General features: G+C 41.5%; 2 long non-coding RNA genes across 5 annotated transcripts in view; one reads left to right on the forward strand and one right to left on the reverse strand.

Annotated features, from left to right (window-relative positions):
• Nucleotides 1–20,270, reverse strand: part of LOC123283779 (uncharacterized) — a 78,396-nt gene extending 58,126 nt beyond the window's left edge. For 3 of the 4 annotated variants that reach the window (XR_011503445.1, XR_011503441.1, XR_011503446.1), the window contains exons 1-2: nucleotides 20,135–20,270; nucleotides 5,371–5,483 (exon numbers count right to left, since the gene is read on the reverse strand). This is a non-coding gene — a long non-coding RNA (uncharacterized lncRNA). The remainder of the gene's footprint in view (nucleotides 1–5,370; nucleotides 5,484–20,134) is intronic. The other variant, XR_011503447.1, reaches the window with a different exon arrangement.
• LOC139045322 (uncharacterized) lies at nucleotides 5,421–18,394 on the forward strand. Its single transcript, XR_011503457.1, has 3 exons — nucleotides 5,421–5,510; nucleotides 10,747–10,825; nucleotides 14,960–18,394. It is a non-coding gene; the product is annotated as an uncharacterized lncRNA (long non-coding RNA).
• Nucleotides 20,271–27,235: the final 6,965 nt, after the last annotated feature.

Raw genomic sequence — 27,235 nt, forward strand, 5'->3', positions numbered from 1 at the left:
TGATCCTAAATCCTTCTTCCAATTCTAACTTCTTGGAGCTCAAGTTCAGACTAGACTTTGTGTAGGAGCCCATGCAAGTCCAGATGGCCAACCCTGGTCATTCATCTATTTAATAAATGTTGGTAGATTCCCTACTGTGTCCCACGACTATACAAATGACTGGTGATATGTTAGTGAATAAGACAGACTGGGCTCCATCTACTCAAAGCGGGCATTTTAAGGGATGACTGAAAGATAAGGTAGCTGAGAGTGCCAAGGTGCCAAGGAGGTTGCCTAGAAGAACAGCTTCTGGGTGTGAAATGGAGCTCACAGCTCTCCCAGTTAAGTCCAGACTAGACTCTGTGGTGTGCCTCAGAGCGCCCCTGTATCCTCAAAGGTCCTTCAGCCTTCCATCAGCCAGAGACTAGACCACATTTCCTGCCATAATCACCTTTTGTAGATAATAAAACCTCACATTTGTATGGTACTCTGAGGAAAGATAATAGCCAGCATCTATTGGTGTCAACCAGGTACCGTGAAGGGCACCCAACAGCATCTCATTCTTACTCATCCTCCCAATTAACTTGGAAGTGGGGAGCTATTGTCCCTATTTTACAGTTAAAAACCAGAAGCTCACAGAGGTTCAATGATTTGGCACACAGTTAACATAGGGTAGACAGAATTCATATCTGCTTGACTCCAAAACTTATGCATTTTCTTTAAGGCTGCATTGCTACCTATTAAAAATTACAATAAAATGAAATGCCCTGGGGTCAACACTTTTAAAAGTCCATGTCTATTATCTGGTTTTGTCATTATATTTCCTTTTGAGTCAGCAAAGTCAAGTCTTGTTATCCCCATTTTACAGAAGAGAAAATTCAATCTAATTAGACGAGTATAATGGAAGTCATTTAAGACTGCCATGCAGGACTAACTATGTATTCAAAAGTATTTCCCACATTGGCTGCCATCGTACCCAATGTTCTACCATAAGATTTATTTTTTTGGCTAATGATCTGTTTAAGTCTCTCATTGCTTCTTAATGTGGGTACTCTTAAAAGAGTTTTACCCCAAGCAAACTGTTAGGTACCATCTTGTCAGGGACTGTCTGAGAATTGGCAGAGAGGGTTACTGCTTTCAAAGTAAGGCATCCATGGGGAGCATTCTAGGCAGAAACTCTGTCTTCAGGAAACCACCTCGATTGGATCCTAACTGGAGCTGCTGCATGACTGGCAGTGGTCACACAACTATGTTAGCAAGTGAGCCAAGCACACCCAGAACCCCTGGCTTCCTGACTCCAGAGCTTCTGTCTCTATATGACTTGGCCACTGCCCTGAGCTCACTCTAGTCTGAACCCATCATCTTGGCACTCTTGGGGGACCCTTACAGTGCCTGAGAATGTACAGCAAACCAGGACAGACCCAGAGAAATAGCTAGACAGCTCTCAGATTCCATCTGGTACAAGGATTTGTGTTCTTTTGAAGTTTGTTCCCTTACTCTGTAAATACTTGGACTTTAATGTGTGTTACTGGGATGGAATCATTTGCAGTAAATAGGAGAACCACCAACAGAAGCTACTTAAGTCTCTCTGCTAGAAGTCAGAAGCACCAACCAAGAATGTGTTCCAAATCCCTGGGACAGACACATGTGCGGCTTGGGGGGTCCTTTCTTGGTAGTGATACCTAGATGACACTGGATGCAGCCAGCACACTTGCTGAGTGCCACATAACCTAGACTGCTTTGCCCACACACCACGAAGGCCCTGGGAAACCCTGTGTCAGAGCCAAACAGCTGTAACTCTTCAGGCCTTTCAAAGCATTTCTAAAGCCCCAAAGGGCAGTGTATTATCTGTATTTACCCAGCACAACGAAGGCAAAAACCACACTCATGAATATTTTCAGCAGTTGGGACTGTCAGAAGAGCAAGACACACGACTAAATATATCCAGGCGGCTTCCCTGCACTACTAGGCAGGGCTTGTTTTTGCTTCATTTTGTTTCTGTTTTTAAACCCTATTACCTTCAAACAGCAGTCATATTGAAGGAAATAAGCACTATGATGATAAACAACCCTTCTACGCCATGAATTATTATAGAAATTTTATATTTATTTTCTCTAGAATTCCTAAATTCCCCTGGAACACACTTCTAATACCATTTTCAGTTGGTGGGATCTTTTATGAAGATTCAGGGCTGTGGGTCACCAGCTCACATAAGAAAGTAGATGTAATTTCCCACAACCATTAAAGTCCTCTTTATACTTCTTACATATATTAGGTCCTCTAGCTAAACTCATCCATCATCTTCTTTTTCAAAAAGAATAAGGATCATTTAACAACATCTGACATGTATTAAATCCTCAGTGCGTTAAGTCTTTACATGTATTATCTCATTGAATTCTCACAACAACCTTGTCAGGTAAACATCATCATCTCCGTTTTACAGATGAAGACACAAAGTACACAGTATGTTTTAGTAACTAGCCCAAGGTCCACAGCAGGTAACTAACTGTAGAATTGGGAATCAAATCAGAATCCATCTGACTGCAGAGGCAGCAAGCATAACCACTGCACTCTTTAAATTTGCTTCAGAGGTTGACATCACAATAGGCACAGTATCTGACAGCAAATAGGGGCAGTTCCCAACTTTTGGTTCTCCAACTTACTAATAACACGTATATGGACACTCAACTGCAGAACCTCCCTCCACCCTTATTTCCCCTACCCTTGACGCTTCTGCAAAGGGAGCCCCCATTCCTCCTACCAGAGGATGGCCCCTCTCCTCTGATTCCCCTCCCTCCACCATGCCCCTCTCTCTAACCGCATCCCCGCGGTTGCCCTCTAGCGGCTGGTGAGGGAACTGCTAAAGTGGCGGTCAACTCCTGGATCTGCCCTAGCAGAGAACTGCAATGTTTATTACCAGCGCTGCAGTTTACTGACATTAAGGGTCCCATTGTCCATCCTGAAATCTTCTCTCCAACAGTATGATTTTCCATAGAAAAAAAAGTGTTAGTTGCAAACAATCGACCTACAACTGAGCCCTACCCATTCGAACTGTCTAAGATTGTTTTGCAGCGAAAATTCCTATCTAACCACATCTCTCCAACCCTAATAGTGAAAACTGTGCTTTGAGGTATGTAAGAATGAAGTCAAAATTTCCTGTTTCACTTTTTACTGTACTTATGTAAATCGACCATTAGTGCACTGTTTCCTAATGCCAGATACTATTAGTCATTTCAGTGTTTAATGGCACATTTTGTGAAATCCTCTCCAGTGCAAAACCACACAGCATCTGGGTTATCTGTTCTGTAGTTCCTTCCAAACTTCACTATTTTGAAATGATCTGGTGCTTGTTTTCCACTTCTGTTCTTTATTGGCAGCATTTCCATTCATCCTTTTGTGTTTTTTTTAAAGATTGGCACCTGAGCTAACAACTGTTGCCAATCTTTTCTTTTCATTCTTCTCCCTAAAGCCCCCAAGTACATAGTTGTGTATTCTAGTTGTGAGTGCTTCTGGTTGTGCTATGTGGGACTCCGCCTCAGAGTGGCCTGATGAGCGGTGCCATGTCCATGACCAGGATCCAAACTGGTGAAAGCCTGGGCCGCCGAAGCAGAGTGCATGAACTTAACCACTAGGCCATGGGGCTGGCCCCCAGCATTTTCATTCCTCACCCTTTTCTTGTCCTTATATTCTTTTAGGCTAATCTTTGAAATGTCAGTCTTGGTCCACAGAAACGAAAATTTGAAAAAAGGAAAAAAGGGAACGCTATAATTTCTTTCAAGTTGTAAAAGTAATACACACATAAAAATTACTAACTTTTTTACCAATAAAAAATCATCTTTTGGCCTTCAATCTAACAAACTAATCAGAAAAGAAAATTGCATCAGTCATTCTGAAAATGCCTTTTTTGCATAAAATGTTACCCTCTTAGAATAATAATGCAGCAGTTCTCAAACTTGAGCACATTTCAGAATTACCTGGAAGGCTTGTAGAAGCACAAATTACTGGACCTCACCTCTGGAGTTTTTGATTTAATAGGTCTGGGGTGGGGCCCAAGAACTGGCATTTCTGACAAGTCCCCAAGTTGAAGTTGATGCTGCTAGTCATTGGACCAAATTTGAGAACCGCTGGTGAAATATTAGAGCTCAAAAAAGACTTAAGGATCATTTCTGCCTTATTTAAAGCTCTATTGGTTGCAACTGACAAACTCCCACCTGAGAATAGACTTTATTGGAAGCAGCTGGGGTATCTGCCAGACTCCAAGATAAAGTTGGACAGTCAGGCCAGCCAACAAGCAGATTGAGGAGTGCAGCAACAACAGGGAGGGAGCCTCCTCTGTGTCTCTCCCTGTCTCTCTTTCTCTCCACTCCCAAATCGAAGCTTGGGGTTGCTTTGTTCAGATAATCAAGGAAGAAATCTGATTGGCAACTGGCCAGCTAATGAATGGACTCTTCCCATGGGGTCGAAGTTCTCCCCTGCTCAGGCCACAGGTGCAGAGTCTCTTAACCCAAATATGGTACCAGGAGGGAGAAGGGAGCAGTTCTCAGAGAAGAGTGGTGTAGACTTGGCAAAGACTTTAATCAGTGTCTACTGGATCATATGAACAATTTTTCAAAAGAGAGAACTGTGGTTTGGGGAAAGTAAAACACCTGCCAAGGAGCATGTGTCAAAGAAGTGGCAAAGCTGAAGCCCATCTTTTTGTTGGAGGGGTGGGCATGTGGACCCAAAGCTGGCCCCGAAGTGGCAAGTAGAGATTTGTTTCTCAGTCAGTAGTAGGCTGGAGCTGCTGGTACCAGCTCCAGAGAGCTGAATGTTAAATATTCAGGAATTTTACCATCAGATCAACCATTGGGAGCTGGAAATTTGCCATAGTTGGAGTATTCACACCATGAAAATTGGCTAATGTTACAAACCAGCACTTTTTTTTTCTTTCCAAAGGGCCAGTTTACTAGCACACCATTGCCTAGAGCCATGTGGGGAGAATTTACGATTAATGTAGATGACACATTTCAGATGAGAGAAAATGTTTGCACTTTTTTCCAGTATTTGCCATTCCTAACCCTACCATTAGCTGATTGTACAGGGGCTGCCAGCTAGAACCCACTTTGCATGTCCAATCCCTTATCCTCTCTCCCATAGTGGCTGGCATTCTTTCTCTCTGATACTCATGTGCAAAATAAACTCACTGTCTCATTGACTTTGTGCCACTCTTGTTCCCAGATTCAAAGCTGGCTCCTTCCTAACTGTTGAACGGTAGAACTTCAATTACAAAAATAAGACAAGCCTGAGCAAGCATATAAGACAGAGAGAAGTGTCTTTAAGAGATTTACTTTAAAAAAAAACAAAACTAGTAAGGCAGCCAATAAGCAAATGCCCCCAGGGATATTGACTTACTGTGTAGTTATTTAAAGAAGGAAATTCGTGTGCAAATTGCCCAAGACGTCTTTCTCCAGCTCCTGTTGTGTGGCTTGGCTGTCCACTACCTCATTCCCATCAGCAGACAAAGGCTGGGAGAGAAAGAAACCTCCGTGACTGTAAGTGATTCCCCAGGCCCCTGGCCTCTGCCACCTGTCACCGAGCCTGCTGACGCACCTCCACTGTCACATTGGCAGCGCTCCACGCAGCCTCCTGTCCCACATTTCTTAAGAGACACAAATGGCATTTACTTTACTGACCACAAGACAGCACTGGGAGCTGGGGGTGGGGTGGAGTGGTTCCATCCAATAATGCTTCCTGGGCCAGAGAGGCTAAAACAACATAAAGCAAAGCTCTGGCCTTCCAGAGGAATGTTGGGGGGAAAATATTGCTGCAGCGCCCGCTGCAGTGACTACAGCATAATTTCCTGGAACACGATGTCGTCGTGAGATTTCCCATGGCAGACCTGGAGTTACTGGTGTGCTTATTAGAAAAATATGAGGATGCCAAGACAAATTAAGTCCTGGCACTTACATCTATGGAGATGGAAGCACTTTACAAATTTTGATGCTCTATTGCCTTTCTTTCTTTTTCCTTTCTTCTTCCTTCTTCTGTGTCCTCATCCCCCTCCTTTCCCCCACTCAACTGTACCTCTCCTCATTTGCTAAGTAGTCATTGAACCTCCACCGTGAATTTTCACAACATATTAAACTAGGTACTTTGAGAAACATAAATATGTGCATTGAGGTGACAAGAATGCAGTGCATGGATCCAGCCGCCTCCCTCTCTAAGAACAACCTGCCTCATCTTACTCCTTGTTTGCTCAACAATCCATGTTGAGTGCACTGTTCTTAGTGATTGTAAGCATAACATTCTCCCCGCCCCTATCATCTCCTGGAGGAACAGATACTTGGAAAATTAGGGAGAACCTGGAGAAATGCCTGCTACAAAGTGGTACATACAAAGCGCTAAGATCATTGCAGCTAGCTTTGAGTCACAAAGTGCTTTCACTAGTTTAGTGCATTATATAATATAATCTTTACAACAACCCTCAGACGTAGGCAGGGGAAGAACATTATTCGTTTTTTGGTCTATCTGCCCCTCCAGGACTGGGAGCTCCCCGTGGGAGGGACTTTGTTATGGAGTCAGAAAATCCCATAGTTGAAGGAACTATAGAAGAAAGACATCCAGCTCAGCACCTGCCTTATACACGCAAGGAAGCCGAGGTAGGAAGGCAGCATGAGGTAGTGACAAAAGCAGGGAATTTTACCTGGCCAGCTGGGTTCCTGTCCCAGCTCTCAGCCATATGCTAGACACGTGATTTTGCACATGATCTCATTATGCCTTGATATCCTCTTTTGTAAAATGGAATTGACACTATTTCTCTGCCCATCTTAGTGGGCCGTTATGAACATTAAATAAGGTAATGGATGTGAAAACACTTTGTGAAACATTAAACACTATTACAAATATGGTAGTTCTTTGTCCTTCTCTCTCTTAAAGCCTGTGTAACTCTATAACTAACTTACACTTAGTTTAAAATGTGGTTGTGTGGGATCAGAGGGTGAGCTCATTGGAGGCAGGGGACAAGTTGTACTGATGTTTGTATCACCAGCAGTTAGTACAGTGCCTGATAAAATTTGCTTTAAACATATTTGTTAAACAATGATTACTGGGTGGGTGGATAAAATGTAAATACATCTTGCATGAGGGCAGTTTTGAATGTCTCGAGAGTTATTTCAGGGATAACTCATGAACATGCCCTCTAAGGAATTTCTCTTCCATCTCTAATTCAGTTCCTATGATATGACTACATCAGGGCAAGACAATCACCGTGTCCCCACTTCAGCAGAAAGATCACTAGTGTTTCCTACCATAGTGTTAGCGAGGGTGAGAGTGAAGACTTGCCACTCCGAGACCTCACTCTCAAGAGGGCATTTTCCATTTTCCTTTTGTAAATTCCATTCCAATTATGTTGAATGTTGACCAAAGACCTGAGGCTGGTGTCCTGTAGGCAGTGCCACTGGGATGGATTGACAGTCATGGGAATGGAGCCACGGGGTCTCCAAGAGGTAACAGAGCCACTGAGACAGTCTCTGCTCCAGGTTACGGATCCACTGTTGAGCACACATCCCTGCTCACATCCAGATGCAGATCTACTGGGAATTCTAGCTACTCCTATGAGACGCTCCCCGGAAATGATGTGCTCATCCTCATTAGCTACTTGATTAAATTAATTCAGAAGTGTTTGTCTGTAAAGCGTTTGCTCTGTCCTGTGCTTTAATTACTGATGTAGAAGTTCATCATGAGAGTGAATGCCCTCAGGGAGGGTGTGTGAGTAAACTGGAGTGACAGAGGAAACTTACAGTTGGTAATTGGGGTGAGGAAGAGGAAGTAGAAAAGGGAAAAGAGAGAAAGTGAGAGAAGGAGAGTGAGGGAGTGACAGTGGGAAAGGGACATATCCAATGGGTCATCAAAAAGAACTCTGCTGAAAGACTATTAGATGTGGCAATAAAGGGGTCATTAGTAAGATGTGGGAGAAAAGGTTCAGCTGTGTAGTGAGTCAGAAGAAAGCTAGGGAAGATATAGCTGCCCAGGAAAGTGATGCTGTGCTGGCAGTTCATGTATTCAAGGATGTGGACAGGAAAGAATTATTAATCTGTGATGAGGAAAGGTATAAGGATCAAATAAAGATCTTTTCAATTTGAGCAAATCTCAGCACACTTGATGATAGGAGGAAAAGAGTCAGAAGGGAGGATGTGAAATAATTAAATATCTCTGCCCCTGATTCCTGGCACAGATCTCCTAAAATCCTTGTAATTTCCTAAGTGATAAGAACACTAGGAACATCTTTTGTTTTAATATTTGGTCTTTGAGCCCAGTTCCTGACACAGAGCTCCTAAATCCCTTGGAATTTCCTGGGTGATAGGACTGTCTTTTGTTCTAATGAGGCAACTCTTCGTTGGCTTGTGGAGAGCTTCAGGATGGAGGCGGTCACCAGAAAGACCAAACCATGATAAGAATCTTGGAACATTCCACTCCATCTCCCAACCTCCAGGAAGGGAAGAGGGACTAGAGACCAGGTTAATGATCTATCATGCCTATGTGATGAAGCCTCCATAAAAATCCCAAAAGTATGGAGTCCAGAGAGCTTCCAGGCTGGTGGAAGTGCTAGGAGAGTGGTGTGCCCCTTCCCATTCACCTTGCCCCATGTATCTCTTCACTGGCTGTTCATCTGTATCCATTATTATATTCTTTGGAATAAACTAGGAAACATAAGTAAGCACTCGCCTGAATTCTGTGACCTATTTTAGCAAATTATCAAACCCACGTAAGGGGTTGTGGGAATTCCAATTTAAAGGCTGTTGGTCAGAAGTATAGGTGACAACTTGGAACTTGCAATTGGCATCTGAAGTGGAGGAAGTCTTGTGGGACTGAGCCCTTGACTTGTGGGATCTGTGCTATCTCCAGGTAGATAGAGTCAGAATTGAATTGAATTATAGGACACCCAGCTGGTGTTGTAGAAAATTGTTTGATGTGTGGAAAACCCACACATCTGGTGTCAGAAGTATTGTGAATGTGTGAGTAAAGGAAGACGGGAGAGGTTTTCCTAGACAGAAGGGAAGGTTCCAAAGGAGAGAATGACTAGGAGATCAGGATTTACAGGAAAGGAAAGGATGGGATTCATGTCACAGAGATCAGAAACCTCTTCCTCCTAACCTAAAGGAGTGAAATGAGGGTGCAGGTAAAGGGCCAGTGAAGTTACATTATCAAAAGCCAACTCCCCTAAAAGACAACAGAAAAACTTGTTAATCAAGCAAAGCTAGGGGAAAGATACTTACAGAATTTGGATGTCTGAGATCAAATGATTTAAGGTGGGTCTTTTAAGGGGAGATCTGATTGGGACTGAGCAAAATTCATAACATAATAGTTTAGTATTGGTGAAGGTCAAGTCTTGGGTAAGTAAACAGTTGTTTGACAACTGAACTGTTTGCCCAGGTAAACAATGTATTGTCCTGAGAAGAGAGCTGTTGGGCTGGATGAGCAAACTATTTGCCTAGACAAAGCAAATAGGGAAGTTATTTATTGGTTTACAGCTTTTACTTCCTAGACAAGAATTTCCTGGAAAGAATAGTTGTCATGTTGACAAAGATGGTCTTAGGCTCAGTCCTGACATTTAACTTCTGTCAATGCTCAACATTGAAGGCCTCCTTAAGAGTGACCATGAACCAGAAACACTACAGTAGTGGTTCCAAACTCTGCTGAACATTGGAATCACCTGAAGATAAAAAAAAGTAATGATGTAGGGGGCTGGCCCAGTGGCATAATGGTAAAGTTTGCATGCTCCACTTCGGCGGCCCTGGGTTCATAGGTTTGGATCCCAGGCACGGACCTAGCTCTTCTCCTCAAGCCACGCTGTGGCAGCATCCCACATAAAATAGAGGAAGATTGGCACAGATGTTAGCTAAGTGACAATCTTCCTCAAGCACAAAGAGGAAGACTGACAACAGATGTTAGCTCAGGTCCAATCTTCCTCACACACACACACACACACAAATAGTGATGTCTGGTTCCCACCCCTAAACATTCTGATTTAGTTGGTATGTGGTGCAAGTTGGGCAGCAGGACTTCTAAACACCCCCAAGGTGATTTTAAAATGCAAGGCTTGGGAAACACTTCACTAGAGTTAAAGGATAAAAATAGGGATGAAATAATTATTTGAGTGATGCTCTGGGGATTTGAGAAAAGAAGAATCAAAAACTGATAAGCCATAGTATATGACGAGCTGAAATCAGACAGCACTACTCCAGAATAAGCCTGGTCTGTAGCTCCACCACAGAAGAGGTAGAAGGAGGTGATGATGAAGAAATGCCACAGGGGGAAGATCTGGGGCAGAGCTGAGTGTGGCAACCTCAATGGGAGGTTAGATGGAGGGGACTGAGGCCCTGAGCATTCTCTGTGGTGATCAGAGTGGGGAGCATAGACTTGAGCAAAGAGAAGAGCAGACAGCTGGGAGATGTGATGCGAGAGGGAGAAGCCTGAAGTGTGGATTTCAGAAGTGGGGGATTCCATAGGGGTCTTTAGAAGGAGGAGCCCCAGGGTGTGAGGGTGGTGCTTCCCTACTATGTGAAACAAATGTGGAGGCCTGAAGCATCATGGAGAAGAATAGAGTTGTGGAATGATGGAGGATGATGGGTGCCCTGCATGGGGAGAAGAAAGAACACTGTGAAGATGTGTGGAAGTGTCTGTGAGCAGACAGGAGCTACAGTATCTTGGATTTGAAGAGAACATCATGGATAGATGACATGGCATCCAAAAGATAAAATGTAATGGAAGACACCTGTATTTTGACAGCCTAGAAATGGTGCCGGGGAATGAGGAAATCCTGCCCAACTCCCTTCACTGCTGAAGAGAAGAAGGGGTCTATGAGGAGGTGAGGACTGCCTGGGAAAGTGCAGCAGGGGACCCAGGAGACTGAGAGCCGGATTAACCATAGGACCAAGAGAGGGAGGGAAAGAAAAGCCTTTGGTTAGAATTAAGGCTTGTCTCTACAAAGCAGCAGTTTCACAGAACACAAAACACATGGGAGGTGGTGGGAAGGACATGGGTGGGAAGATGTGTGTGAAGTTGGGAGGAGAATTGTAGGAGACAGTGGAGTGAGAGCAGAGAGTCAGAATGCTGGTTGTGGAGAGGAAGGAGCAGGCACAGGACAGCACTGGGCTGACTGACAGCTGCCTTCTCTTCAGGCCAGGAGATCAGTGAACTCAGGCAAGACTGAAGGCATCACCAGGAGCTATCTAGATATTTTTTTATTTCTTAAAAACTTATTTAATTTTCAATAGGCTATCAAGAAGGGTATTAAAAGGGATATAGTCAAAAACCTCCCTTCTACTTCTGCCCGTTAGTCCAGCTCCCACCTCTCCAATAGCTAACCGTTATTATTAGTTTCTCACCTGACATTCACAGAGTAAAGGTTGTATACACATATGTAAGCATTGATGAGTACCTGTTCCCCCTTCTATTTATATACTAATGGCATATTATCAGGGCAGCCATTGTTGCACAACTCTAGGGGCTGCCATTTACATAGAATACAATGTGAACAGTACCCCTGGAGTTGTTCAACATGGAAGAATTCCATGATATATACAGTTTTTTCATCCAGCAGTATGTCTTGGATATCTTTCCACATCAGTCCTGAAAACAAATATTTATCCCTTTCTACAGCCACTACTATGTGTTGGTGTGGATGTACCATAATTTCTTAAACGTTCTACCATGACATTTTGGTCATTCCTAAATTATTTATATGCTTTATAAACAGTGCTCAGAATTTCATTTTGCACATGTCCAAGTACATAAATAAATTGCTCAAACTGTAGTTACTGGTCAAAGGGTTTCTGCTAGAAGTAGATAGGCAAATGTTTTCTGTAAAGGGACAACTAGTAAATATTTTAGGTTTTACAGGCCATATGGTCTCTATCTCAACCTTAACTCTGCCACTGTAGTTGTGAAAGCAGCCATAGAAAATACAGAAATGAATGAGCATAGTTGCGTTCCAATGAAACTTTACTTACGGACACTGGAATTTGAATTTCAAATCATTTTCATGTGTTATGAAATACCATTGTTCTCTTGATTTTTGCTTCAACCATTTTAAAATGTAAAAACCATTCTTATCTCATGAGCTATACAAAGATAGACAGCTGCCCATGTGCTTTAGTTTGTCCACTTTTGGCTTATGCAGTAGAAATTTTACGAAGTTCTACTGAATTAACCTTCATATAGGTTACATCACTTCATACTTCCAATAGCAATGCATAAGTTTCTATTTTCCCCTCAGCCTACTGTTCTCATGGTTGAAAATGTAAAGAAAATGTAAAGAAAAGAAAAAAGTATGACTCATAATCTCACTCCCAGGAATACTTACTTCTTTTACATTTATGTGTCTATTTTTTCAGACCATTTTCCAGACATTTGTATACAGACATGGTTTTAGAAAAAAATGATTCATTCAACAAATATTTATTATGTTATGAGTATTACAAGGGTCATAGGACATATACCATTTTGTAACTTGCTTTTTTCTTAACGATGGATCATGGAAATTTTGTTCTTAGCCTGTCAGTTCAGACAGTTGAGTAACAAAGTATAAAATACAATTCAACAAGCAATAATACAGTTTATCTCATCCTCTCTGGGCCACTGCATCTGCCTGTTCTGACAGAGATGCTGATCGAACCGGTGACATGGATTGACAGAGTAGTGTTACAAAGCTAGATGGACCCCACCTCTTCGCTCAGCTAAACAGATGGAGCCACTTGCCCAACAAGTATTTATTGAGGACCTATTGTGTACCAGACTCTGTTCCAAACACTGGGAAAGTAACAGGAAAAAGGTTGGGCAAGTTCCTTGATCTCATGCGGCTCAGTGAAGGAGACAGGTAATAAGCAAGAGAATCTCAGAGTGAGATACGCGTTATGAAGAAAACAAAAGCCAGTGATGTGACAGAGATCAATGGGGAAGGTGCTTTAGGCTGGGTGGACAGAGAAGGTCGACTAGGGAGGAGACACATGAGTTGAGATCTGATTGACAAGAAGGAGCCAGTCACGTAAAGCTCTGGGGAAGAGAATTCTAGGTCAAGGGAATAGCATGTCCAATCAACTTGACTGGATCTAGGAACAGGAAGGGGGAGAGTGAGACTAGAAGAGTGAGAGAATGGTATGGCTAAGGCTGGAGAGGTAGACAGTGTCAGTCCATGGAAGCCTTGGCAGGCCAACCCATGGAGTTTGGCCTTTATTTAGAAAGCAATGGGAAGTCACTGGTGGATTGATGTGATCTGATCTACATTTTTAAAGAGATGATTCTATTTCAGTGTTGCCAGGTAAAATACAGGATACTCAGTTAAATTTGAATTTCGGGTAAACAATGAATAATTTTTAGTATTAAAAACAATTTTTAATAATATTTTATATAGCTAAAAAATTACTCATTGTTAATCTGAAATTCAGATTTAACTAGGTGTCCTGTATTTTTATTTGCTAAATCTAGCAACCCTATTCTAGCTGTTGCAGAGACATTTGTGAGGGTTGGGGAGATAGGAGCTGAGCAATCCTTAAGAGGCTTTTGAGAAGTCCAGGAAGCTAGAGTAGTGGCCCTGGAAACCGAGGAAAGTGGGTGGATACAGAATCTATTTTGGAGATAGAGCCAAAAGGCCTTACTGACAGATTGCTGTGGGGTAGGAAGGAAGGTGAGGCATCGAGGATGACTCCCAGGTTTTTGATACCTAGGTGGATAATTGCAGAGAGATTGTGATTTTCCCTGTGTTTGTTCTACAAAGTCTGCAGATAATAGAGTAAATGAGGAAACAAAATAAGAAGCAAAGTGGTTTGAAGCAAGAGTAAGGAACTTCTTTGTTAATTGAGAACCACGAACCCTCCTTCTCCGTCTCCCAAAATCAACTGAGATCAATACTCTTAAAGCCAGCTCATTTATCCTCTTTGTTTCTTAGAAAGACAGCATTAAAATTTCTACTTGGATTAAGACAAAGAAGGAACATAAAATGTTATTCAATAAGTAGAATGAGTGCTAATTATATTTTGGCTCCATCAAAGCGACAGTTTCCTGCTATAAGTACAGCAAGGAGTAAATGATAGTGAGGAGAAAGGTGTGTGTGGAGTAGAAAGAACTAAGGCATGGTGGAGAGATGCTAAAAGGAACAAGATGACAGCAGAATAGATGAGCGAGTCAATGGGGTTGGCTTCTAAACTGCCTAGTGGAACATTTTCAGTTGGTTAATCCTAAAGTATCTAAATCAGAGGCTTAAATCAGCTCACAATAGCAGTTTACTAATCTAAGGAGTAGGAAAGAAGGACTGTTTCTTGAGCCCTTACTAGATACCAAGTGCTTTACATACGTTTTCTCAATTTTCGTAACAACCTGTGGTTTATAGGTATGTTTATTCCTGTTTTACAGAAGTTGGTAATTTGCCCAAGGACACAGAGTAAATGGTTATTAGACTCAGATTTGAAGGCAGGTCTGTCAACTGCCTGAATCTCAAGCATGTGGTCTTTCCACTACTCCATCTTCCTTCACATGGTTTAAAGAGTTTGAATAATAATTATAAGAATTTCTTTGTTGGCTCTTTTCTCTTTTACAGATTCTCTAATTCCAGAGACAGCCATTCTTTTTTTTTTTTTTCTTGTCTCATTGAATATAATTAAGGACATTGTATGCAGCAGAGAAGTAAATATTTCAAAATGGTTTTTTTTTCAAACAAAAATCTGCCTACAGATTGTGGCTGTTGCTAAGTGGGAGTAGTAGATTCATCTTAGAGGAAAACACCTCTTTTTGTTAAAAAAAAGCTTTAAAGAAATTGTTGGTTGTCTAAGATAGGGTGTAGGCTAATTTGAAATGGGGAAAATTGTTAGAAAACTTTAACTTTGGCTTAATAAAGTAAAAAAGAGTCTTCCTTAAGCAGAGAGTTGTGGGTTGGGTTTCCAGGGAAGTGATTTTTGTTTTTGTTGCTAGTTTGCTTTAATTTATGGATTTTCATTTTCCTCTGCAGAGTTTGGGACCTGGGATTTGGGAGAAGAGCAAAGATGTGAGTGAAACAATAGTTCCAGCGACCAGCCAGAACCCAAGGAGAAACGGAGAAGAAAGGAGTCATTGTGAAATGGAATCGCTCAAGAGGACCATGATATTTGAGAGCTTCATGTTTTTCTCTGGTGCTTTGTAATTCTCTTTGCTATCTTCATCTTTAGGAAACTGATTAACCACTGCAATTTAGGTTGTGTTAGCAATGCCTTAGGAAATGAAGGAGGAACAATCTTCTTGGAGCAAAGCCAGGAGAGAGAAGCAGAAGCCTTCAGAAGCTGTTACAAGGTGGTAAGAAATCACTCTCTAGAGTCCTCTGCTGAAATACTCTGAAAGAGAAAGGATTTCCTGCTGTTGTGCAGGATGAGGGTTTGAGTAATTTAATTTAGTTATCAAAGGAAGGCTGGAAGATGGGGGGTGATCAGATTATAGCACGTCTGGGAAAATTCGCTTAGCACTATGTGTCCAAGGCAGGAAATTAGATACAAGATAAAATCCAAGAAGGTCCTGTGGTTGGGTTTCTCCCACAGAAAGAAGAGAAAATCCCTGCATCCCTAGTTATGCAAATACTATGCAAATTAGGGCAATTACATATTTGCTTAGAAACTTTCAGTTACCTCATTTTGGCTTTAAGAGGAGTTGGGACACCGAAAGGGAATGTTTGTCAACAGTCCGGAGTTGTTAGATTTCTTTCAGGGGAAAGAAAAGGGTAAATTTCTTATCAAACAAATGCCAAATTTTAAACAAGTTTTTCAAATGCCTTAATGTCTCTCTTCCACAAAGCATACCAAGAAATAGTTATGAAATGATCAGAATGTGAGGCACAAATGGGAAATTCTTTTCTCCCCCATTCATTTTACTGTATGGTACTTTTTCTCCTTTTCCTGGCTCAACAATGTGAAAAAAGGGCTTAAATTTTTCCCTGAAGAGGATTTCTGCTATCATTTCTAGCCGTTTCTCTAAGTCTGAGCTTCAAGTCTGCCACTTAGGAATGCTGTAGAATGCCCATCTGATGTGACGATGTGTGAGGCTGACAGCAACAAACAAACGAACCAGCTGCTTCCATAGCTGGATCTGTGACACACCCAGTGGTGCCCAGGCAGGACGGCAGAGACACACCTAAAAAAAGGTGGATGTCACTGCCCCAGGGGGCTTGGAAAGGAATCAGAACCACTGCCTCTCCAAAGACAATCTAAAATTGGGCAAAATCTGCCTTAGATCTAATTAAAAATCTTTTCTGAACATTAGCTGACCCGATTAGGAGTTAGGCATCCCTCCTTCTTTCAGCAGAAGACTCTAGAATACATCTTCCAGCGACAGGGATATTTTGCCATTTTAGAGTAGGACGTTCTCATAAAGGACACCTATTCTGCTGCCCACAGTCCTCCCAAAAACTACGAGAAAAGGGTCACAGTCAGAACAAACTTAGACGTTGGCCTTCAGTTTCAAAGCATGGTCCTAATAAGGCAACAATTCCAAGACCTGGATTAAGCTAACTAAACTGAGTTAACCAGATTTTTCTGAGTGTCTCCCTACTTCTATTAAAGGCAACACCATCACACCAGCTGCTGGCTTCAAAACCTTCGTATCATCTGTGTCTTCCTTCCCTCTCCTCTTTGCTCTGTCTCTCTGTTTCTCTGGCTCTGCTTCTGTCTAATCTCTTGCTCCTTCTCTGGTCCCTAATCCCTTTTCAACATCTGTCTTTCAACCTTGCTCTTTCCCTTCTTCATTCCTACCCCTGCAACCATCTCAGGTCAAGTGCTATCAGATCTACCCCTGCAGTCTCTCAAATCTTCCCTCTACCTCCACCCTCAGCCCTAGTTCCAGGTCCGGGTATTTCCTTACCCTTCCTGTGCACAATAAAGCTGGTTTTCTTGGCTCACATTTGTAGATTATATTAAATTTCTATTGCACAGAGCTACTCTGGAGCAGTGGTTTTCCAGAGCAGCAGCAGCAGCAGCAGCAGCACCAGAGAACTCCTTAGAAACGCAAATCCTCTGGCCCTACTCCAGACCTACTAGTGAGAAACGCTGGTAGGGCCCAGCAATCTGTATTTAACAAGCTCTCCAGGTGATCCTGATTCACACTGAAGTCTGAGTGCCACTGCTGAGGAATGTAATCTCCAAAAGATGGAAAATGAGATCTGGAGCACAATAGGATTTCCATAAATTTTGTTTAATGATTTAATCTCGATGGTACCTTTTAAGCTCAAAATTCTTCTGTAAGTCTGTCAGTCAATCAATGAGTAATAAAGTAAATAATAATATTTGCTCCTAACTGTGCAGAAACAGCTTGCCGACAACTTCGAAAGTTGCTACTACCAGGCAGGAAGAATTGCAAGTCATTATCAGGACATCTTTAAAAATTCCCAGAGGAAATGTAATGAATATAATAGATATGCCAGAAGCAAGAGACAGTCAGACATGAAATCAATGTAGAGAAAAATAAAAACATGCTAATTTATAATATAAAACAGCTCCGGGTGCTAAACCAGGCTGACTGTCCAAGATGCTTTGCAGTGGAGAAACTGGAGCTGAACACTTGCCTCCTCCCATACTTGTGCCTTGTTGGACAAAGATGGCCACAGCCTCAGTCCCTCTTGGACAGCCACCAACATGTCTTGATCACCTGGGATTTCTCTGGTACAGCTCTCAAGAGCCTGTAGTCCTTGCATATCTCAAATTGACCTGTTTAGGCATCCTGAAATTCACCACAAGAGTTTATCCCTCATAGCACGACATGCCATTATAAAGATTCATTAATTCATGACTGTGCTTGAAGAACACTACCGTAACATATGCCAGTCACATGACAAAGCATATCATACAGAAGTGCGAGTGATGATTAGAATGGAGCAGGAGGAAAACTGTTACAGCCAACTTGCTTTGGACACCCTCTAAGTGAAATAATGTTCACCCAGCAGTCTCTTAGGAACTGATACTATGCTTAACATATTTTGTGGTTTTATAAATATCATCTGCGTACTTATTAAATGTAATTCATGCCAATTTTTAAAAAAATTAAACAATACAGAAGTGGATAAAGTAGGATGAGAAAGTTCTCTTCCCTGATTCAATTCCATCCCTAAACTATTCTGGATTTGAAAATACAGATATTGATATTGATACATACAAGTAGATATACTTTTTACATGAGATCATATGTGCATCCAATTTTGTAACTTGCCTTTTTCACTCATCAGTATATTGTGGACACTTTCAATGTCATATGTGTAGATTTTCCTTTTTCCATTTAATAGTTGCACAGGATTCTATTGTATGAATAGTTTATTTAACCATAGTTTATTTTAACAGTAGTATCTGAAACATAGAAAGCTCTCAACAAATGTTTGCTATTATTACTTATATTCATACAAATTTTTCCATATCTCCTTATTTATACTTTCTCATTCCTAAAATTATTTATTTGTATTTTCTCTTCTTATTTTAATGTAAAAATTTCCAGAAATACGTATATTTTAAAGAATAAACTCTGGCTTTTATTTATCAAGCCAACATTTTAATTTTTGTCTTTATTACTATGTTCTATTTTCTTTGGTTTAATTTTGATGTTCTTAGTGCCTCCCTAGTGCAGTAGGCAGGACTTCAGTCTGTAATTTTGATGCTCTTCTTGTACCTTCTTAAGTATATAGTTATGTTTATTTTTTCTCCTGTTTTCTAAAAAGGCATTCTAAAACCATCTAAGGAAAGTATTTGAATGTGGCTTTGGCTGCATCCCTGTGTTTTAATACATAGTAGCCTCACTATCAGTTTATTTAAGTAAATCTTAATTTCAGTTTTGAGTTTCTTTTAATTCAAGAATTATTTAGAATAGCGTTTTTATATTTCCAAATATAAATATTTTTTATTGTTATTGCTAAGTTCGAGTTTTATTGCATTGTGTTTGGGGAATGTGGACCATATGCTTTCTATTTTTAAGAAACCTCTGAGATTTTCTTTGTCATAGAAGGGGCATTTCTTCTACCACATGTGTTTTCATTGTGCTGATGAGATATAATGCAACCCATTAATCAGAGAACATGATGCAGTACACTCTGCTGTTATTTATAATGAGTTTGCCATCTGGAAGAGGCTCTGTGCATACAGGAAATGAACCATTGCTTGCTCCATGCTGGAATGCATACCTCCTTTGCTAGGTGAGTTGCTCAGCTAGAATCATAATCCAATGTTTACTGTTAATGTTCGCAAACTGTGATACCAGCAAACTGCAAGGTCAATAACAAAGATGATAGCTGTGACTGAGAAATTCCCACTGTGTAAACTGAAGGGCAAATGAGAACATGCCATGCTTTTTGGGCCAATTTTGATCAACCAAATTATTACTTTTTGCTAGCAATGATATCCTCAGCTGATCACCCTGCCTTATATCCTAGAGCTGTATGCCAATATAGTAGCCACTAGACATATATGGCTATTTAAATTTAAATTAATTAAAATTAAATAAAATTCAAAATTCAGTTCCTCAATTGCACTAGGCACCGTGTTCAACAGCCATATGTGCCTAGTGGTTGTTGTATTAGACAATGCAGCTATAAAATATTTCCATTGTGACAAAATTTTCTATTAGATAGCACAGCTCTAGAGGTAAAAATAGATAGTATGATGGCCTTTTCATGTGTGCACTTGGCTAGGCTACAGTCCTCAGCTGTTCAATCAAATACTAACCTAGGGGTTGCTATGAAGGTATTTAGTAGATGTGATTAAAATCCATAATCAGTTGACTTTTGCTAAGGGAGATTATCCTAGATATTTTGGGTGGGCTGATACAATCAGTAGGAAAGCCTTAAGAATAGAACTGAGGTTTGCTTGATTAAGAAGAAATTCTTCCCGTGGATGTTTCAGCCCATGCCCGAGAGTTCCTACTAGCCCTTCCCCATGGCCTGCCCTACAGATTTTGGAGTTGTTCTACATATATAAATACATATAAAATCTCCTATTGAATCTGCTTCTCTGGTTGAACCCTGACTAACACAGATGGGAACTCTCTCATCTGCACAATCTAAAACTACATACAGACCTGCCCCCAAATCATCTTCACCTGTTCTCCTGTCTCAAAACACAGGAAATATCCTTCGTCCTTTATCAGCCTGTCTTTGCACAGTACTCTGAGTCCCACCTCCTCTCACCTTCTCAGCGGCCTTGCTCCATCAGTTCTCCCTTCCCTCTTCTGTGTCTTCATCTTTCCTTTTCTACTGGATCCTTCCCGCCGTGCTCTAGTATGAGTCGAAAGCTCGCATACAGGTAGGTGGTTTATCTAGCAGTGATCCTAGCACGGGGAAGAGAGGCAAAAGAGGGAAAGAAGTAAAGCCAATACATAGATGCAGATTTTCTTTTACCACCTTTAAAGGCACCTGATGTTCGTCCAATGGGTTCTTCTGAATAGACTTATGAAGTGTCTCAAAATCATCCACCCGAAGGAGGAAAGGTGAAAGTGTTTATCCATCAGCTCCCATTGCCCTCTCATCAAGGTTCGTCTTTGGATGTTATCTCCCCTGGTTTCTGAGTGGTACAGGCATGAGTGCTCAAAAAGTTCCCTCAGGTGTTCCCAGCCACAAAGCAAGGAAGCCCCAAAGTAGGGAAGTGCCCAAGGTAGGCACTGTCAAGTTAAACCTTTGGGAAGCTAATTGACTGCTGATCAGAGCTTATCAAGGCAGTGGCTGGCGTAAAAAGTGGAGCCAAGATTTAAAGTGACATACAAGAGGTGTCTAATACAGTCCCTCTCCTTATGCTAACTTATCTTCCCATGTTCCCTCATAGTCACACTACTTGGAAGATTTGTGTGCATATGTTACCTCCAGTCCTTCATCTTCTATTCACAATTAATTACCGTAAACTAGCTTTGTCCCTCCTTTCTCTCCCAAACTATATTCTCAAGGTCATAATGATCTTCATGTTGCCAAATCAATGGACCTTTCTCAGGCTTATTTTACTCAATATCTCAGCATCATTCAACACAGTTAGCAACCACTTTCTTCTCAAAACATTCTCTTCTCTTGACTTTAATGGCACCACACTTCTAGGATTTTCTCCTAGACTCTCCTTCTCAGTGTCCTTTTCTGGCTCTTCCTTTTCTAATGTTGAATGTCCGCAGGGTTTCATCCTGGGGCCTTTTCTCTTCCTACTATATACTCTCCCTCTTGGTTAATTCATTAGTTCTAATGAATTTAAATACGCTTTCTGTTCTTTATATTCCCACATTTGCTTATCCAATCTTGATTGCTCTTTCACCTCGAGACCCATAGAACCAACCGTACACAATTACACAGGAATCTTTACATGTCCAAATGGGACTCCTGATCTTTTCTTGAAAATGTCATCTTCTGCCAGCCTGTCCCATTCAGTAAATGGTACCAACATTCACCTAGTTGCTCAAGGCAGAAACCTAGGAGTAATCCTTGATTTCACCTTTCTCTCATCATATCTAACATAACACCAAGTTCTTTTTATTCTACCACTAAAATATCTCTCAAATCCACCCACTTCTCTCCATTTCTACTGCCATTCCCTTGTTCAAGCCACCTCTCACTGAAATTCCTGAAAAATCTCTTAATGGTTCTTCCTGCATCCATTCTTGTTCCTATTCCAATCCTTTCTCCTTATAGCAGTCAAGGACATAGACTTATAATGTCAATCAAATCATTTTATTCTCTGGCTCAAAACTCTTCAACAAGGGTCAGCCCCCTGGCCAAGTGGTTAAGTTCGTGCACTCCACTTTGGTGGCCTGAGGTTTCGCAGGTTTGGATTCTGGGCACAGACATGGCACTGCTCGTCAGTCCATGCTGAGGTGGCATCCCACATAGCACAACCAGAGGCACTCACAACTAGAATATACAACTATGTACTAGAGGGCTTTGGGGAGAAGAAAAAAAAAAAAAGAAGATTGGCAACAGTTGTTAGCTCTGGTGCCAATCTTTAAAAAAAAAAAAAAACTCTTCAACAGATTCCATGGTCTGTGGGTTAACATCTAAGATTAGTAACAATACCTAAAGGGCCTATAATGGCTTGGCCTCCATGTGTTTCTCCAGTCCCATGTTGTACCCCAGTCCCCTTCCCTCATACGTCCACCCATATCAACCTCCTTTCATTTTCTCATAGATACCAGGCCCTTTTTTGCTATGGGTCTGTTGTACATGCTATTCCTGTACACTGAAATGCTCTTTTCCCAGCTTCCCCTGGGGAAATACGATTCTTTAGGTCTCAACTCAATTTGTTACTTTGTCAAAGAAGGCTGCCCTGGTCTACCTCTTTATAATTTAGTAACTTGCATTTTTTCTTCAAGGAATTCATCACAGTTAGTACCCATATATTTATTCATGTGCTTATTTGTTCTCGTCTGTCTCCCCATTCCACTGGAGGAGGAACAACATCTATGCTGTTCTTTACAGTGTCTTCGGTGCCCCAGCTCAGTGGCTGAGACTCAAAAAACGCTAACTGAATGAGTGAAGGGAAGGAAAGAGGGAAGAAGGAAGGAATAAATTACTGTATTAAAATCTTGTAAGGAAATTAAATTTTATTGTGAGTCTGAAATACTCTAGCTTCAACCCCATCTTCCCCATTGAAATACCTGTGTACTGAACACTGTTCTTGCCGTGTGGACATCCAGTCTCTTCCTTCCAACTTCTGTGTCCACCACATTTTGCCTTCCATTCTCCAGCAATGGATACTCAGATTGCTTCCACCTCTCTCATCATCATAAACAATAGCCAAGGTTTAAAATGCTACTTTTGAAATGCCTCAATATGCTTTTAATAAACTTGAGTTAGAGTGAGTCATAAACTATCAGAGAGTTTTTAAGGATATCTTTCATAATGACTTAAGCACCTAAATTTGGTATTTCCTGCAATCCCCAAAATATGATATTTACAGGCCTTTAGAAAAAATACAAGCATAAAAAAAGGTATATCATCTCCAATATGGTGGATAACAAAAGAAATTGATTAAATAATGTAGGCTGAATCAGGAACTTGAACAATTGAAGCAAAACCATAAGCAGGATGGATCCTTCTCATTTAATAATCTATTCTCAAAGAGAAATAGAGGAGACAGCATAGGTAGTCACATTAAACATTTACCTAATTTCTCAAGCCAGAAACCTAGGAGTTATCCTTGATTCATATATAATATTATTTCATCATCTGGGGAAAATTCCAGCCATTTAACATTTTTTTCCTGATGTTATTACTACTCAATTCATACAACCTCTGAACTATGATGATTGGCAGGTTCAAAATGAAACTAGCCATAAAACTATCAGAGAATTTTGGCTTTCTGCCAGTTCTACAGATATGTGGGCATTTCACAACAGTTGTTTCCAGATTTCCTTTAATGTGTCCCTCATTTTGCCCACATCCTCCTCAATCCCTTCCAATTAATTTTTACACAGCAGCCAGAATGATCATTTTAAAACTTGAATTTGATTCTGTTACACTATAGCTTAAAAAGCCCTAGATGGCCTCTCAGACAAAATCTGTAACCTGCTCACAAGGGCCAGCCCTGCCTGCTGTCTCGTCTGCCTCCTACCCTGCTCCTCATCCATCTCTGCTCTCCCATGGCATACTAGATTTCCAGTTCCTCAAATGCACTGGAGCCCAGCATGCCCTGCTCTCTGCCTGGAAGCTTCTTCTTGATTTCTCCTCCCTGACACCCCCACTCTTAGCCTTCTGATCTCAGAGCAAGCATCAGTTCCTCTGGGAAAGACTCCCCTAGCCTCCCATTAACTGTGCTCATAGACCCTCCCACCTCTTCTTTGGAGCACTTAAAACAATTGTAAATTACATACAGCTGTGTGAGGCCTTTTAATTAGTTTCCCATCATCCTTGAGAGACCGGAGGATCCAAGATCAGGGACTTTCTAATGTTGCTCACCATTGGGCTCATGGCCCCCAGAAGAAACCAGCAGAGAATCAGTACTCAGAAAATATTTTAAGTGAATAAATAAATGAATAATTAGGTAATTCATATTTTTAAGTAAACTGTCCTATTCACTGTGACCAAAGCTCAATTCCAGTTAAAAAATCTTTGTGAACTACTTGTAATGATGCCCTGAGCTTTACGTTTTCCCATTGGTTGGGTTCTCTTTCTCTTTACACAGAGATTTGGGTTTGTAAGATTGTTACTGGATGTGTGGTGTCAGGAGAGGATAGTGAGGGATTGGTGATAACAGCCAAACTGGAGGACCCAGAGACTCTTGTCTTGGTGAGAGTGAATCTCCTGAACAGTGGATGTTAGAAGGGAGATGAGAATTTCAGTCACAACTGTGTTCATCCAAGTGGGTCTATTGTCCAAAAGTCAGAAACCAGGACTGGACTGATATTTCAGGGTACAACTACTTGGGTTGCTGTGTAGTTTATGAACACTGACCTGAAGCGGTCTTGTCTGCATAATGCAATGCCACACCTCTATCCAGAGCTGACTGACCCACAGTTAGATCTGAGTTGGTCAAATTCTCTCTCCTGGGAATTTGAAATCAGAGATAGAAAAAAAGGAGATTGGGAATTACTGGTATTAAGTTCATGTATTGTTGGTGGACCCTAGAGCCATTTCTGGTCATGATAGTTCAACTCTTGATTCTGTGAGATATCTCTGTGACCTTCTAATAAATTTCCCCTTCTTTTTTGCATCCAGTCAGAGCTGGTTTCTGTTATTAGTAACTCAAAGAACCCCTTAACTACAAATATAGAGAAGATACCTCTGCACAGGTGGTAGCTGAAACTACGGCTGTGGTGAAGTCATTTTACAAATTACAGCAGAGAGAATAGGAGGGAGAAAGGGACACTGCATGTGAGAACGTGAGAATGAAAGAAAGAAAGAGGGAGAAAACGTGAGTAAATAAGAGAGAAGGGGCAAGGGCTAGATGAGAGTGAGAGCTGGAGTGTGAAAGGTGCGAAGAGCAAGCAGAGCAAGACAGAGACAGAGACTGAGACAGACAGAAAGACAGGGACATGAAGGGAGTGGGTGGAGGAGACTGGAGATTAGAATAAGAGAAAAGTACTGGGATTTGGGGATATCTAGCAAGGGCGGAGACTGAAAAGTGAAGTTCTGCTGGGAAAGTCACATAAAGGCCCAAACTTAGGAAATAAGTCAGGCTAAATAAATAAAATCAAACATTTAGTAGAAAAAAATCAATTAAAAATGGGGAGAAAATCAGCCTGTGTTAATACTGACACAGTTAGCAACCTCAGTTCCTATCTTGAGGAACTGAGAATGGGAAAACATCGAATGTGCTTCCTGAGGGGGTTGGGATTTATTTTTTCTGATGGGGTTTTATATTTTTTTTCCCCACTTTGGCTTAACCTAGCTTATGAAAGGACTTGCAGGGAAATGGGGGGTAGGGGAAGACAGAGGTGAGGAGGAAACACCTTTGTGACCACAGACGCGAATAAATTTGTTTGAAGACTAAGATGACAGAGGCTTCATCAATCCTGTGAAGCATGGCACAGGCGCATAAGTGCTCATTTGCTCATTTTCGGAGAGAGATGACGTCTGGTCTAGCGATTTCTTCACTGAAAAGTCTACTGGATTTACAGGAAGAGATGGCTTTGGTCATGTTTATAGTGTAGATTTATTGGGCCACTTTTGACTTCCCAAGCCTGACTAAATATCCATAGCAGCTTTATGCAAAGAAATTTTTTTAAATTATTTTATTAATAATCATATATTAAAGAATTTCATGGGTAGTGCTTAAAAAAACCTTCTTACTTACTTAGGCTGAATAGATAAGCAACTCCTTACAAGTCTGATATAACGATAGAAATGAGCAACGCCGGACTGAGTAGGGCAGAGCTTACAGAATGATGGTGTCTTATTTCCTGCAAGGCACTGCTCACTTGCCCATCTCTTCTTGAACCGGCTCTCATCACACTCTGCACTCCCACCACACTGGGGTTCTTCCGTCTCCTCAAGCCCTTAGGAAGTGTGTCACCTGTTCTCTCTGCTGGGACCCTGCTGTGTCCCAGACCTCTATCCTCTCCTTCCTCAGCTTCCCTTATTTCATGTTTTCATAGTGGGGGGTTTACTTCCTTCAGAGCATCCCCCTCAGGTTATAGTGCACGTTCATTGGTGTGATTTATTTGATAGATGCATCTCTAAAGCATCTAGACTAAAGTCTCTGTGAGGGCAAGGACTGGGTCCTTTTTTCATGAAATGTCATATCCCCATGGTCTAGCAAAATGCCTGGCACATAGTAGGTACTCAATAAACATAAGTTAGTGAGTGGACATGGCTAAATAATAACTCCTGCTCCCTTTTCACCTTAATATGCCATTTCTAAGAAGAGCAGACAGGCATTTCTTTATTCTGGCCTATGAACACTTGGGCGGGTGGAGTCACCGGCTCTTCCCCTTTCTTCCTGCTACAGCTACTCAGGACGAAATCTCGTCAATGCTGCTTCTGTAATGTCTCTCACATCTTCCCACTCCTCTCCTCTCTCAGGGTCACTGTCCCAGTAACAACATCACATGGGCAACTGCAAAACCTATTCATTCATTTTCTTGTTCCCCCCACTTGAATCCCACCTCCGTGGAGTTACTCTGTTCAAATTCAGCCTGGGTTTCCAGTTTAAAATCGTGCCCCACTAGTCCCTACTGCAGCTTCTTCCAACCACTAACTAAAACCTTGTATACCCTGGAATCACCCATGGAGCTTTGTAGATTATACGAGTTCTAATCCAGACACAGATGGATGGAGAATAGCCTACCTGGTTTTACACCAACTTATTTCATTTATCTGAGTAAAGACAGGGAGGTACTTCAAATTTGTTCCCCCCCGTAGACCACTGACTCAGAGAGCCAGCCATGAACCCACAAGGAAGCACATCAGTCATCCCCTGGCCCACTGGTGTCACTCTCTGGGATGACCACTGTTCCTCAGTCCATGTCACCATCTGGCAGACATGGAAAACCCCAGAAAACAACAGGGCCAGAAGTAAAGTGGGAGGTGTGTTCTGGCATTAGTGTCTAACCTCCTGAGAAAAGAGGTCCCCACAAGGAAAGCCCTACGGGTGGATGACAGAGAAAAACAGAATGGTAAGAGTGAATCTTGGGAAAGTTTAAGTACATTGTGTCCAATTGGCGTGTGAGAAGGCCAGGCAAATAGGGGTGGAAGATATTTCCTCATAAAGCAACACAACGTGAAGAGGAAGGCTTCTAGACTTTTGGAACTGGACTGACAGATGGGAATGTTTACAACTGTACTGCAGAGGGGATTTGAGAAAAGTAACCATCTGTCATC

Source organism: Equus asinus, chromosome 1, assembly GCF_041296235.1.
Source record: "Equus asinus isolate D_3611 breed Donkey chromosome 1, EquAss-T2T_v2, whole genome shotgun sequence".
NCBI lineage: Eukaryota > Metazoa > Chordata > Mammalia > Perissodactyla > Equidae > Equus > Equus asinus.